Source organism: Equus caballus, chromosome 2 (assembly GCF_041296265.1).
Source record: "Equus caballus isolate H_3958 breed thoroughbred chromosome 2, TB-T2T, whole genome shotgun sequence".
NCBI lineage: Eukaryota > Metazoa > Chordata > Mammalia > Perissodactyla > Equidae > Equus > Equus caballus.
The window spans coordinates 54,535-67,518 of NC_091685.1; the positions used below are offsets into that span (position 1 = coordinate 54,535).

At 40.7% G+C, this 12,984-nt stretch overlaps 1 protein-coding gene across 6 annotated transcripts in view; it reads left to right on the forward strand.

Annotated features, from left to right (window-relative positions):
* The first annotated feature begins 12,162 nt into the window (after positions 1-12,162).
* Positions 12,163-12,984, forward strand: part of LOC111770572 (disks large-associated protein 5-like) — a 39,502-nt gene continuing 38,680 nt past the window's right edge. For 4 of the 6 annotated variants that reach the window (XM_070247475.1, XM_023628674.2, XM_070247498.1 and 1 more), the window contains exon 1: positions 12,192-12,386. The gene's annotated coding sequence lies outside the window, so the exon portion shown is untranslated. Of the gene's footprint in view, positions 12,387-12,984 lie in introns of all 6 variants that reach the window. The other 2 variants (XM_070247487.1, XM_070247492.1) reach the window with 2 other exon arrangements.

The following is a 12,984-nucleotide window of genomic DNA, read 5'->3' on the forward strand; positions in this document are numbered from 1 at the left end:
AGAAGAAGGAAGAAACAAAGGGTAACTACAAGTTAGCCAGAATCCAATTAATAAAATGACAATGAGTACATACTTATAAGTAATTACTTTCAATGTAAATGGACAAAATTCTCAGATCAAAAGACATAGAGAAGCTGAAGGAATAAAATACAAGACCCATCTATATACTGCTTAAAAAAAGACTCACTTAAGATGTAGGGACACACAAAGATTAAAAGTGAAGGGATGGAAAAAGACGTTTCATGTAAATGGAAACCAAAAGAAAGCTGGGATAGCTATACTTATACCAGACAGAATAGACTGTAAAACAAAGACTGCAATAAAAGACAAAAAATGAGCATTACCTAATGATACAGGGGTCAGTCTAATAAGAAGATGTAACATTTGTAAATATGTATGCACACAACACTGGAGTACCTGAACAAATAAAGTAAATATTAACAGACCTTAAAAGAGACACTGATAGCATGCAATAATAGTAAGGGACTTTAATGCCTCACTTACATCAATAGATAGATCATGCACACAGAACACCATTAAGAAAATATTTGCCTTCCTTAAATGACACAGTAGACCAGATATACTTATTAGAAATATAAAAGACATTTCATCCCAAAGCAGCAGAATACACTTTCTTCTCAAGTGCACATAGAACTATCTCCAGGATAGACCATATGTTAGGCCACAAACAAGACTCAATAAATTTTATAAGATTTAAATCATATTAAGCATCTTCACTAAACATAATGGTATGAAACTCAAAATTAATTACAAGAAGAAAACTGAAAAAATCAAGTGGAGATTAAACAATATGCTACTGAACAACCAATGGGTCAATGGAGAAGTCAAAACATACCTTGAGGTAAATAAAAATGGAAATACAATATACCAAAATCTATAGGATGCAACAGAAGCAGGTCTAAGAAAAACGTTTACAGTGATACAGGCCTACTTCAAAAAACAAGAAAAATTTCAAATAAACAAGCTAACTTTATACCTAAAAGAAATGGAAAAGAAAGAACAAATAAAGCCTAAAGTCAATAGTAAAAAGGAAATAATAAGGATTAGAGTAGAAATAAATGAAATAGAGATTAAAAAGACAATAGAAAATATCAATGAAAATAAGAGCTAGTTTATTGAAAAGATAAATAAATCGACAAACCTTTAGCTAGATTCACTAAGGAAAAAAGAGAGAAGGCACAAATAAGTAAAATCAAAAATGAAAGAGGAGACATTACAACTGATACCAAAGAAAGACAAAGCATCATAAGAGACTATGAACAATTATATGCGAACAAGTCGGACAACCTATAAGAAACGGATAAATTCCTAGAAAGATAAAATCTTCTAAGATTGAATCATGAAGAAATAGAAAATCTGAATAAACCAATTACTAGTAAGAAGAGTGAATCAGTATCAAAAACCTTCCAACAAACGAAAGTAAAGGACCAGATGGCTTCTCTGGTAAATTCTACCAAACATTCAAACAAGATTTAATACATATCTTTCTCAAACTCTTTAAAAAAACAGAAGAGGAGGGAATGCTTCCAAACTCATTTTACAAGGCCAGTATTACCCTGATAACAAAATCAGATAAGGAAATTTTAAAAAAAGAAAAAGAGAGAGAAAATTATAGGCCAATGACCCTGATGAACATCAATGCAAAAATCCTCAATAAAATATTAGAAAACCAAATTCAGCAATACATTAAAAGAATCATATACCATGGTTTATTTATTTATCAAGTGGTGTTTATGCCAGGGATTCAAGAACAGTTTAACATCCACCAAACAGTCATGTGATATACCATATTAACAAAAAGAAAGATGGAAATCATTTGATCATCTCAATAGATGCAGAAAAAATATTAGACAAAATCCAACATCCGTTTATGATAAAAACTCTCAAGAAAGTAAGTATGGAGGGAATGTGCCTCAACATAATAAAGGGCATATATTACAAGCCCACAGCTAACATTATACTTAACAGTGAAAAGCTGAAAGCTTTTCCACTAAGCTCAAGAACAAGACCAGGATGTCCACTCTTGCTACTTCTAGTCAACATAGTATTGGAAGTCCTAGTCTGAATAATTACACAAGAAAAGGATAACAGGCATCCAGTTTGGAAGGGAAGAAGTAAAACTGACACTATTTGCAGACAACATGATTTTTACATGTAGAAAACTCTAAAAACTCCACCAAAAACTCTGTTAGAACGAATAATGAATTCAGTAAAGTTGCAGGGTCCAAAATCAATATAAAAAATCGGTTTTGTTTCTATATACTAACAACAAAATATCAGAAGAAAAATTAAGAATTCAATCTCATTTACAAGCGCATCACAAAGACTAAAATCTCTTGGAATAAATGTACCCACGGAGTTGAAAGACCTATACACTAAAAACTATAAGACAGTGATGAAAGAAATTGAAGAAGACACAAATAAATGAAAAAAATTCCACGCTCATTGATTGGAAGAATATTGTTAAAATGGCCATATTATCTAAAGCAATCTACAGATTCAATGCAATCTCTATCAAAATACCAATGCAATTTTTTATAGAACTAGAACAAAGAATACTAAAACTTTTCTGGAACCACAAAGATCCTGAATAGTCAAAGTAACCTTGAGAAAGAAGAACAAAGCCAGAAGCATCACACGTCCTGATTTCAAACTATATTACAAAGCTATAGTCATCAAAACAGTATGGTATTGGCATAAAAACAGATACATGAGTCAATGGAACACAATAAAGAGCCCAGAAATAAACCCACACATACGTAGTCATTTAATATATGACAAAGCAGGCAAGAATGTACAATGGAGAAAAGACAATCTTTTTAATAAATGGTTTTTGGAAAACTGGACGGCTCTCTTACAGCACATATAAAAATAAATTCCAACTGGATTAAAAACTTGAATGTATGATCTGAAACAGTAAAACTCCTAGAAGGAAATATAGGCATTACACTCTTTGAGATTGCTCTTAGTGATATTGTTTTGGATGCGTCTCCTCAGGCAAGGAAAACAAAAGCAAAAATAAATAAGTGGGACTACATCAAATTGAAAAGCCTTTTCTCAGTGAAGAAAACCATCAACAAAATGAAAAGACAATCTACTTAATGAGAGAAGATATTTGCAAATCATATAGTTGATAAGGAGTTAATATAAAAAAATTAAAACTCATACTATCTAATATCAGAGAAGAATCAAACTGATTAAAAAATGGGCATAGGACCTGAATGGACATTTTTGTAAAGAAGACAGACAGATAGCCAATAGGCACATTAAAAAAAGGTTCAACATCACTAATCAGGAAAATTAAAATTAAAACCATGATGAGATATATCACCTCATTCCTGTCAGAATGGCTATTATCAAAAAGACAAAAAATAAGTTTTGGTGAGGATGTGGAGAAAAGGGGACCTGGTGTACTGTTGGTGGAAATGTAAATTGGTGTAGCCACTATGGAAAAGAGTATGGAGGTTCCTCCAAAGATTAAAAATAGAACTACCATACAATCCAGCAATTCCATTTCTGGGTATTTATCTGAGGGAGACAGAAACACTAACTGAAAATGATACATGCACCTCTGTGTTCATTGTAGCGTTATTTATACACGCCAAGATATGGAAACAAACTGTCTCTTATCAGTGGATGAATGGATAAAGAAGATGCAGTGCATATATACACAATGGAATACTACTCAGCAATAAAAAAGAATGAAATCTTGCCATCTGTGACAGCATGGATGAACCTTGAGGGTAGTATGCTCAGTGAAATAAGTCAGAGAAAGATAAATATCATATGATTTCACTTATATGTGGAATCTAAAAATCAAGTCAAACAAAACAAAACTCAGTACAAAGAACAGATTGGTGGTTATCAGAGGAGAGGGAGGCTGCAGGGGGGAATGGGTGAAGGGAGTCAAAATGTACAAACTTCCAATTATAAAATAAATATTATGTGAATTTAACATAACAAAAGAAAAGAGATGGGAAATATTCCATTTTCCATTGCTCAGGGTGCACTGAGTATAACTCCTTAAGCATGATCTGTGCACAGTAACTTCTTCCCAAAGAGTATAGTATACAAATGGGGAAAAAATAGTAACTTCATAGTGGAGAAACCTGACAAACGCTACCTCAGCCAGGTCATAAAGGTCAACATCAACAGTGATAAGTGTCGAGGTTTCCTTGAAATGACGTGCTGAGAATGGCACTTTACCTCTGTGCTCTTCCTACCCAAACACAAACCTAAGCATCAGAAAAACATCTGAAAAATCCTAACCAAGGGACACTGTACAAAGTACCTGGCCAGTATTCCTCAAAACTGTCAAGGTCATCAAAAACAAAGAAACTGACACAGCCAAGTTTAAGGAGACATGATGACTAGATATTCTGTGCTTTCCTTTATGGGTTCTTGGAACACAAAAAGGGCATTAGGTAAAAACTAAGAAATCTGAATATAACAGGGACTTTGGTTAATAATAATGCATCAATATTAGTTCCTTAATGTGAAAAATGTACCATACTAATGTAAGATGGTAATAATAGGGGAAACTGGGTATGGGTGTAACAGATACCTCACACTATCTTCGTAATTTTTCTATATATCTAAAAGTATTCTAAAATAAAGATTTTAAAAATGCCTAATAGTCTCTGAGATACATCTTGTATGCACTGCAGGCAGTTCTAACTATGCTTCCTTTCTATGTCTTTTTAGGACATGCATTTATTTTCCTTTTTAGCCAATTCTTTCCAATATGATACCCTCTATACAGCTACTAATACATCTTGTCCTATTACTATCCCTTGACAAGAAATACATTCAAGCTAAAACTACAAGACATAAAGCTTACCCATAAAGTTCCTTTATCTCCACCGAGTTTCCTACAGATTACAAACTCCGGTATCACTTGAGCTTCCAGCTCTTCTTCTTATTGCAAATATCTATCCAATTAACTTAAATTTTCATGTTCCATCATCCACAGCAACCTCAGTACACAATATAATCATAATACCTAATGTAAATTGAGTACTTTTTATGTACCAGTATTTTAAACGGCCTTGGCACATCAACTTATTTAGTCATTATAACAAACCTACAAGTAATTATATTATTCTCTCCATATTACAGATGAGGAAATTGAAATGCAGAGAATTTAAGTAAATTTCTCAAATACACACAGATAGTAAGGTCCACATGGCCTGGGAGGTGCTTAAATGAAAAAAGAAAAGCATACCGCCTTTCATAGTCCAAACAAAGACACAACCTAAACCAAAATCAGCTGGAAAATCTCAAACCAGACCTGGTTACTATTCCAAAGTAGAAAGCACATCTCAGGGGGAAAAAAACCAAGAAAGTAGTTTAAAGCAAAAAGAAAATTCACCTCACCTTCAACATAGTTTTTATATCCACAATAGCCATGCTTTCCTGCTCCTCAGGGCACTTCTGGAAAAGCAGAACTGGAGGAGAATGGAATTAGGAGAAACCAGTTCTGTCTCAGCATGAACTAAGACCTGCTCTCCATGCCCGCTATCTGTGTGCACAGATGAAGGTCAGAAAGAGACTAGCATCTTCTACTCATCCTTGTATCAAAAAGAAAAGTCAGGCTTAAAAACACCTGGGTCTGCACCTTCTTAGCGGTCTCAGACACCAATGTGGGACAGTCCTGGCCTGAGATGGCTTCTTGGAAGGGTAAATTTCTCCACAGAGCTCCCAAAAGGATACACCATGAGGGAATACCTAATCCCAGCGACTCTTCCTCAGGTGCCTCTCCTTCTTGACATGGGGACTCCTTCAGCTCTAAAATTCCAACCCAAGAGCAGAGCTCTGTCTCAGGGCAATGAGTTTTAGGGACTTCCACCCTGTGGATTGGTGATCTTGAGAGCATCCCCTACCTCACACCGTCACCCCAGTCCATATCAATTTTCCTCAACCCTGACCTCAGCCCACACATCCATTCTTCGTCCCATACCCTCCACTCCCACACAGACAGTAAGCTCAGAGTGCCACCATCTGCAGAGAGCTCCCCACATCACCCTGAGTTTCCCTATGGACTCGCCCACTGCAGGCAAATTCAAATGAAGAGGACCTTGGTCTCTAGGACCTTTAATTCCAGGTCCATTGGCCTCTGGGAACCATAAACTGAAACTGAGGTAGACTTTCAGCAAGCACCGGTTGGGCGCATAGGCAGGGTCCCGAGGAGACTGTTCTCTAGGTGTGAGGCTCCATTACAAAAAAGGCCCAGAAATTTAACACTTGTGCCCCTTCAGCTTCCTTGGATAATTTTGACCCTCGCTCGGGATGCGCACACATGCTCTTTGGCTGCCACTTTCCTGCTGAGCTGCAGTCTGCCAGGTGTTTGGCCCTGGCCCCGGTCTATGCCCGGAGGTCAGTGTTCCTCTGAGGGCTCACGTGTTTGCAAGTGTGTTTACGTTTTTACATACTGCTCTGTGTGATCTTTGTCCTTGTTTTCTCAAATTGCAGTTTCCCAAGCTTATGGGATCACCCTCTGCTTCTAAAGAAAACTCCAGGTCCACATGTTTCAGCACTAGTGCCCCTGGAGAACCATGGGAACTTTGCTGAGGCCGATGTTTTCAGCTTAAGTGGTTTCACATTCTGCTTGGAGCCCAGAAAAACCACTGACCCTGACTCCAGCATCTAACCAACACTTACTTCCCACCCCTCCATTGAAAGTAAGGAGAATACTCTCTTAGGAGGACATCCTAAGACACTCACACATGTGCTGTGTGGTGGAGTTGGAGTCCCCACGGACATGGCTCACTTCTGGAGAGAGTGTGACATTACATAAGGTGCCGTGATCAGGCCCCTGAGAGTGACACTCTGTGAGAAGCGTCAGTCTCATTTGAGCCATGCCATCTGTATGACTAGATGGCAGATGTCCTCAGACACACTGTCAGTACTCTGCCACTCCAGCTGCATTTTGGTCGTGGTGACATGGACCATGCGGATGTCAAACACTGCACTGAGGTCTGGTCAGAGGAAAGGAGGAAAAAAGGAAGTCTGTTCATGACCAGTATAACATGCAGCTTTATTTTAATGTGTCTGTGAAAAGAACTTGCTCTTGTACATCAAGCTCTCAAATGAGTTCACAAAGGGCAAACTCAAATACTTAAGTGAGAAATGCACACACTCAGTTCTTCCAAGAATTTTGGCTTTTCTATAACACAGATGAACTTACCAGTTCATCACATCAGTTCTCTGGTCTGTTGCTTTTGCCATAAAAACGCCCCCTTTGGGGGTCTTCTGGAGTGGAAATCGTGTTCAGTTTCTTGATCTGAGTGCTGGTGACCAGATGGGTCCAGTTTGTGGAAATCCATCAAATTGTGCACTTAGGATGTGTGGGCTTTTTAGTATGAATATCTTAATAAATTGTTTGCTTGTTTTTAATGGATGTTCTTTTCTCAGTGAGAGGAAGTGGGTGACTGGGGGACAAAAGAAGGAAACATTTCCACTGTAAAACCCCTTGTACTTGTTTTTAATTTTGTACCACATGCATGTACTATCTACTTCAAAATTAATTTTTTAAGTGGATTCCCCTTAAAGGGAGGTAGCTTTGAAAGTCTTCTTTCCCTATCACCAGATTCCTGATGTCAAAGGGATTCCACAGACAAAAGATCATGAAAGGCAGCAATTTTCTATAAACAAAACACCAAGAAATAACCTAATTATTCCCTATAAAGACCAGGGCTGTGTAAACAGTGATCTGACTACATGATGAAACTGTCTGCAGCCACAAAATAGAGGAAGACGAGACAAACTATGGGAGGGAAGCTATAGCACACACTGAGTAAAAAACGTACAAATACAAAATAAAATGCTTTGTATAATAATTACAATGATGTAAACAGGACATATGAATGTGGACACAAAATGAATTCATCTGGGTTGGAAAAGTGAAGTTACTTTTCTTTCTCTTCCTTTTACTATGGTAAATATACATAATATTTATCATTTTAACCATTTCTAAGTGTATAACTCAGTGGCATTAAATATATACACAACGTTGTGTAACCATCATCGTCTATATCCAAGACATTTTGTCATCCTCCACATAAAGTCTGTTCCCATTACAAAACAACACCCCATTCCTCCCTCTCTACAAACCCCTAGTAACATCTTGGTACACCACCTAGCCACATGCTTTGCCAGGATTCTATCACCTTTCTGATTATTCTTTCATCCTTATCAAAAATTCCATATTGTCTTCAAACGTGTCCTATGCATTTATTGACTTCTTGGGTGCTGGATAACTCAGGTCAAAAAGAATGACCTCCATTAGTTTAAAACAAAGACAACTTTCTTCCACAAAACATTACAATAGCAAGAACAGACTCTGCGCCCAGCACAGTCCCTGATATCCAGCAGGCCCCTGACATCTGGGGCACAAATCAGTCCACTTCTGCTCACAGTGAAAAATAACCTCACCTGGCATGTCTGAAACTCACTCTCCAGCCCCATTCAGGTACCAACCCATTTTCGAAACCCATCAAGACCAATGTCATGGGAGCCTCCTCCACAAACACAGGCAGCGTTCATTTCCTGTAGGATTGCTGCCTGAGCTATACAGGCAGCAGCACTTGCACATTGACAGAAATCCAGTCGGCATCCTTCACTGGATAGAAGGTCCACTTTAAAGCTGTGCTTCATTTCCAGTAAGTTTTATTTTTCAAATAAAAATTCTATTCAAAGTACATTATAACTTATTGAAGCTGGCTTTAAGAAAAAAAAATATACTGCTGTCAAAATAAAAATCTTTTTTCTTTTCTAGATATCTGCAAGTCACTTTTTATAATTATTATTTCACACTAGTTCTTCAATACAAGAAAAGAAGAAAAAGCTGGCCTATTCAAGAAATCTAATTTGAGAGCCTCCCAACATTTTGAAAGCATTACTGTGACTTTGGAAACACACACTTGCATCCTGCCAGAAAATTGAGCATAAGCTTTCTGTATGACCACCTCCTGGGCACTTTCTTACTTGCTGTCCACCAGGTTGTATGCTTGACATGTCCTGGTATCAGCTCATTGGCTTAACAACTGTTGCAGTGCTGAACGCAACAGCAAGTTGTTACCCTGTAAATATTAGTGCAGATCGTTAATGCAGATACTAGCGCTAAAGTGACAGTAATGCCTCACACAGTGTACTGTTATTAAGTCCAAAGGTTTGTGCACTGCACCGACCCAGAATCTGATCAGCACCATCATGAGGCAGAGAACGCCATCAGTGGACCCTTCAGCAGAGAAAGCATTAAATGACCTCTTAAGCGATCTTCCCTTCTACAGGGAGCAGATGAACATCACCTTATCTATCCAGAAAGTTAAAGCCAATCACAACACGCCAGTTGGAACAGCATAAACAGGAGCAGAACCAAATCATTACAGGAAACATCCTCGCTTTCCTCTGAAATTGCTTTAGGATTGTAGATCAAATTCTTCCCCAAATGATCCTGCTCTGCATGTCCTAAAAAGTAAGGTGCCTTTGTTCAGAACTCTTACAAAGAAATGCTGCCTTGCATTTCGTTTGATGCTTGCAAATTTCAGGCTCTGCAGATAGGCAATTCCAGTAAAAAGGAGAAAAGGAAAAAGAACTCAGGAGGCTCTTGGACAGTCCCCCAAACCCATCGCCCTCCCACAGCAAACCGGTAAGTCCAGGCTGTTCCAGGAAGGGAGATGGGGAGAGACAGGTGTGTGTCTCTGACCTTTGGCTTTGGGGAAATGTGGTCCACAGTTGCACCTTTGGGTCAGATGCTGCAGCCATCAAGGCCACAAAATCTGAAATAAACATTCTGGGTCATATGATAAGTCTATGTTTAGTTTTTTTCTAAACAAAATTCACCTTGAGGTTGAAAGTGACTCCATGAAGTTGAGTTTCATCCGCAAAAATAAGTGCAATATTTTCTGTATTCTTCCTACAACAACAAAAACACTCTTGTTTGGGTAGGCTTCCCAGCTTTTCCCTGTAAATCAAGATGAGGCAGTAGATATAGTCACGGACAAAGACTGAAGAAAAGAGACAAATCCATTTCCAGCATCCATGGCCTCTGACTCTGTCTTGACCCTGAAACAGAGGTTTTCAGCATACTGCTGCATAGGAAGATGGAGGTTCAACACAGGGATGTGAACAGCAACAACCAGAGGAAGCTTTGTGGGCTCACCCCTGAGGGCTTCCTCAGGGGCCCCTTCTGTTCTTGGATTTTTCCTAGGTAGGAGCCATCCTTCTTTGTCTCTTTGTATGCCCTGGAACTTTGGGCAGAAAACTTACCATTTGGAATATTATGACATGACAACTAGGGAAATCAGATTCTCCCCCTCCCCAGCATTTCTGGGGGGTGCTGACTGCAATCGATGGTGTTAGTTTCTTTAGGGGATATTCTGATCCAACCCTGAAAGGTCTGTATTCTTTGTCATGTGTGGCCACTGAAGACTTTGATCTGTTAGCCTCAAGATCAGCCAGAGATCCTGAGTTTAGTGGGTCTTAGGATGTCCTCAAGGGGAAAGAGGGCAAGGGAACTCTGTATGTGACAGGGAGAGCGACTGTCTGCTTTGGTGTAGAGAAAGAGCGTGGTGGACTGCATGCAGTTCTCCTTTCATTCTGGCACACAGAAGACTAGGTTTCCTAGCCCTCTTGGTTTTCGAATGAACTTGTGGCTACTTATGCCCAAGGGCATCACTTTTCAGCCAAAGGACAAAATAGGATGTGTAAGGCCCCAGGTGCTCTTGGTGTCCTTCACTGGCAATGGAAGGCGTGAGTTTCAGGTGGTGTAGCAACAAGGTCATGGGGTCTCCATCAGCCTTGCCCAATGAGACTTGGGAAGCAGGGTTCCCTTCACCCCGGTGACCAATGTTTCATGTAAATCTGAGGAGAAATACACTTTTAGTCATGGATTTCTTAATCTTTGCTTTTAATTTCTTACTAGAGCATTACCTAAGCTTGTCCTGAAGATTACGATGACCTACCCTCTAAGATTGTCTAAAGGGTGATTTTCTCAGACCAGAATTGGTAGAACCTCATGTTGCTGTGGTCAGAAGTCATGTCTGCTAACAGCTGCTTGTCACAGATGGGGGCCCTGCCAAGAGACTCTGAGTCTGATGGGGAGTATTGCATGTGGAAAGTGTATGGAAGTGTTCTGGAGAGATATCCCTATGGGAAGTTCGAAAAGCAGAGATGATCAAAGGAGAAGCTGAAGCACAAGCCCATTTCCACTGGGTCTCAGCCAACCCTCAGGGATCTCTGGAGCTGGGACGGCCCTTTGGTGTTGTCTGGAATTGAGACAAGGGATCCAGGCTTCTTACACCCTTATCTGCCAGATAAGGTCCCTGGCTGTCCCTGGAGAGGGCTGCTTCCTCAGGTTAGGTGGTTCCCTATGCTGTGGGCATGTCCTGTGAGGGAAAGAGCTGTGAGCCGTCCTCAACCAATAGTCTCAGGAGCTGCGGGATGGATGCCTTGGCCTTGAGCATGAGTCTGGGTTGAGTCTCAATGTTTCAACGGCACTTCTCCTTCACCGTGGTCTTCCTTCCCAACCCAGCTAATAATCTCCTGATCTGAGGAAGTCCCTGGGAGGACTTAAGTAGAGCTCTGCCTTTCCCTGTGATTGGCTGAGAGAAAGGCATTGGGGAAGACCAGAATCTCTCTCTCCAGGATTCAGACCCTCTTACCTGGGGACTTCTGGAGAGCTCCAGAAGGGTTCCGACCTCAGCTGACAGTGCTGAAGTTGTTCCTGTAACGGTGGCCATGGATTTGCTGTAGCTGGGCGCTTGTAGTTAGGGAGAGTCCGATTCCCTCCAGAGAGCCAGAACAGGGTGCTCTCCAAGGTCTTGGGGTCACGGGGACAGGCCTGGTAGACATCGAAACCCAGGGGCAGGTTGGTGAATGGAGGGGCCTTCTCTTTGGTCTCCACAAGGGTGAAGGAAAGGCCAGTCCATCCTGGTAATTCTTCCAGACACACCTAAGCCGAGGAGCAGCATTCGGGAGAATGGTCGAGTCATGCCATTCAGGGACAAATGCTAAGCCAAGCCCAGGGAAAGTCAAGGGTCTGGACTCAGGTTACCCGTCCAGAGATGCTCCTGTCTTGGCAGATGGAGGTGGGGTGAACATGGGTCCCAGGGCTCTAGAACCCCCTGGCATGGCTCTCTCATTGTGATGAGGCAAATCGTCTCCAAGCCAGCAAGACAGGTTTGCAGGGCACTGTGAGTGGGGGGAGATGGCATTATGCTGGATGGTATGGCTGTCAACTGGACAGATTTTTTGTTAGCTGCCATAAATGGAAGATGCATCTGTGCGTGGACCACAGGGCAAGATGTTCTCGAGGTCCGTGAGTGAGGAGTACAAACGCCATCTCATCGACCACTTAGGAAAGAGTGAGTTGAATCCCAACGTGATCTTGTTTTCGCTTGCACTGGAAGCCAAGATGCAAGCATCTGTCCCCACCTTAGACCTGGAATAGTTTAAATGGCACCCGACTTACCAGTTCCTCAAATATTTTGAGCATTTCCTTCCAGCACCATATTCACCTGAGGCATTTCAAAGTACTCACATTATTAGATTCTCTTCTCCTAAGTCAGCTCTTAGGAAGCCAGTTTTGGTAACTTCTGTGTGCCTTGAACAAGAAACATTTCATCCAGATTTTCTAATTTCTTTCCTCGTGGACTTCCACAACCTACTTCCAATTTGGAAACCCAAATATGGGATAAATGGTGCCTCCTGTGTCCACAGCTGTACTCCTGCAACAAACTAAAAGTTGCTACCTGCCGGATCGGCTCTCAGGAGCACCCCAGTCCTGGAGGAGACCCTCTTGGGACACCCATGCCTTCATCCTGGCCCTGTACTAGCCCTGGGACCAGCCACAACTCTTTCTCCTTGGAGGGACAGTACAGCCTTCCCCACCTTCCTCTGGCAAGTCTCTTTCCTGGGTGGCTGTGCCGCATCAGCAAGGGTCTGGACTGTCGGGAACCAGGG